General features: G+C 38.2%; 1 non-coding gene across 1 annotated transcript; it reads right to left on the minus strand.

Moving 5' to 3' along the window:
• Positions 1-2,406: 2,406 nt before the first annotated feature.
• Positions 2,407-2,494, minus strand: TRNAM-CAU. Its single transcript is given in 2 exon segments — positions 2,407-2,442; positions 2,457-2,494. It is a non-coding gene; the product is annotated as a tRNA-Met (tRNA).
• Between the last annotated feature and the right edge of the window lie 401 nt (positions 2,495-2,895).

The following is a 2,895-nucleotide window of genomic DNA, read 5'->3' on the forward strand; positions in this document are numbered from 1 at the left end:
GATTCAGGACAATACAAAACATGAGCAAAGAACAGATTGAATTGAACCATATAAATGAAAATGTTCAGATTCAGTGGTACAAAATATAGTTCAAAAATGTGACAAATGTCGACAAATAATGTGGTGCCGTCACATGACAAATATAGTCCTGTAAATATACTGGATTGCATAGTCACATATTGACGGTGCAGCTCAAGTATATTTTTAGATGACTGAACTTTTTCAATTTCGAGTGGAACTATATATGTCAGTGTTAGATTGTTGCATGCATGGCCCAGAAGCTCAGTTCGACCAAGCCATGTGTAGTGATCAAAGAATCTAAAAAAAAATAGGTGATCAAGTTCAGACGTGCTCACTTCACCTGATGATACTGGATTGCATAGTCACATATTGACGGTGCAGCTCAAGTATATTTTTAGATGACTGAACTTTTTCAATTTCGAGTGGAACTATATGTCAGTATTAGATTGTTGCATGCATGGCCAAAGAATCTATAAAAAAATAGGTGATCACGTTCAGACGTGCTCACTTCACCTGATGATAACTGGATTGCATAGTCACATATTGACGGTGCAGCTCAAGTATATTTTTAGATGACTGAACTTTTTCAATTTCGAGTGGAACTATATGTCAGTATTAGATTGTTGCATGCATGGCCAAAGAATCTAAAAAAAAATAGGTGATCACGTTCAGACGTGCTCACTTCACCTGATGATACTGGATTGCATAGTCACATATTAACGGTGCAGCTCAAGTATATTTTTAGATGACTGAACTTTTTCAATTTCGAGTGGAACTATATGTCAGTATTAGATTGTTGCATGCATGGCCAAAGAATCTAAAAAAAATAGGAAAAATAGGTGATCACGTTCAGACATGCTCACTTCACCTGATGATTCAGGTGCAGCTGTGACGACCCAAGTTGTCACGGAGCATTTCATCACTACAAGATCACACATTGTTTGGGGTGAGAGAGGCTCGAACTCTCTTCTTAAGATCTCGCCATTAACCATTTTATTTAGGTTGCTGCATTTACCAAATCGTTCGGCATGCACTTGGTCACCTAACTCAGATACACACGGAAAGGAAGTGAGTTATGAAATGACTTAAATATTTTGATTACACAAAAGAAGAATCAAAGAGTGTATAGGTAGCTTCTGGTTTTGGATTTTATTTTCTGGGACTTTTGGTGTTGAAGATGGAAAAAAAAATAAACGGAAACTTTTGGAGTTGAAGAAACGGGGAGTAACTTCAGATGAGGGGCCCAAGCAGATTCAGGACAATACAAAACATGAGCAAAGAACAGATTGAATTGAACCATATAAATGAAAATGTTCAGATTCAGTGGTACAAAATATAGTTCAAAAATGTGACAAATGTCGACAAATAATGTGGTTCCGTCACATGACAAATATAGTCCTGTAAATATACTGGATTGCATAGTCACATATTGACGGTGCAGCTCAAGTATATTTTTAGATGACTGAACTTTTTCAATTTCGAGTGGAACTATATATGTCAGTGTTAGATTGTTGCATGCATGGCCCAGAAGCTCAGTTCGACCAAGCCATGTGTAGTGATCAAAGAATCTAAAAAAAAATAGGTGATCAAGTTCAGACGTGCTCACTTCACCTGATGATACTGGATTGCATAGTCACATATTGACGGTTCAGCTCAAGTATATTTTTAGATGACTGAACTTTTTCAATTTCGAGTGGAACTATATGTCAGTATTAGATTGTTGCATGCATGGCCAAAGAATCTATAAAAAAAATAGGTGATCACGTTCAGACGTGCTCACTTCACCTGATGATACTGGATTGCATAGTCACATATTGACGGTGCAGCTCAAGTATATTTTTAGATGACTGAACTTTTTCAATTTCGAGTGGAACTATATGTCAGTATTAGATTGTTGCATGCATGGCCAAAGAATCTAAAAAAAAAGGTGATCACGTTCAGACGTGCTCACTTCACCTGATGATACTGGATTGCATAGTCACATATTAACGGTGCAGCTCAAGTATATTTTTAGATGACTGAACTTTTTCAATTTCGAGTGGAACTATATGTCAGTATTAGATTGTTGCATGCATGGCCAAAGAATCTAAAAAAAATAGGTGATCACGTTCAGACGTGCTCACTTCACCTGATGATACTGGATTGCATAGTCACATATTAACGGTGCAGCTCAAGTATATTTTTAGATGACTGAACTTTTTCAATTTCGAGTGGAACTATATGTCAGTATTAGATTGTTGCATGCATGGCCAAAGAATCTAAAAAAAAAATAGGAAAAATAGGTGATCACGTTCAGACGTGCTCACTTCACCTGATGATTCAGGTGCAGCTGTGACGACCCAAGTTGTCACGGAGCATTTCATCACTACAAGATCACACATTGTTTGGGGTGAGAGAGGCTCGAACTCTCGACCTCAGGATCGCTCAAGTTTAGCTATGAGACCTACGCGCTAGCCAACTGCGCCACCACCCCGTTGTGCTATCGAAACGAAATATTGTTTCTTGTACAAACAGCAGCGATCCATACATGCACGCCAGATCATCGTGCCTCTGGTGTGAACGTTAAGGTTTTTCAAATCTCTGAAGATGGCATTTGTTTCTTCCCATTCAGTTGAATAGAACACCCTGAACGGCTGGATGAGAGCTTTAACACAACTATAGAAACAAGGTAATTAGATGTGCTGCTTTCAGATCTTAATTACCACTGAAGTTGCTTCATACTGGCATAACAAACCATAAAAACTGCAACAGTTTAACACTGACATTGCTAACTGGTGCCATTTCAGTTGTACTTCGGTCCGTAATCACTAACTCGAAGTTCATCCATACATGATACGCAAACATTTCACAGATCAGGCAGGCAGAAGAAGAATA

The sequence above is a fragment of the Lolium rigidum genome, chromosome 2, assembly GCF_022539505.1.
Source record: "Lolium rigidum isolate FL_2022 chromosome 2, APGP_CSIRO_Lrig_0.1, whole genome shotgun sequence".
NCBI classification, from domain to species: Eukaryota; Viridiplantae; Streptophyta; class Magnoliopsida; order Poales; family Poaceae; genus Lolium; species Lolium rigidum.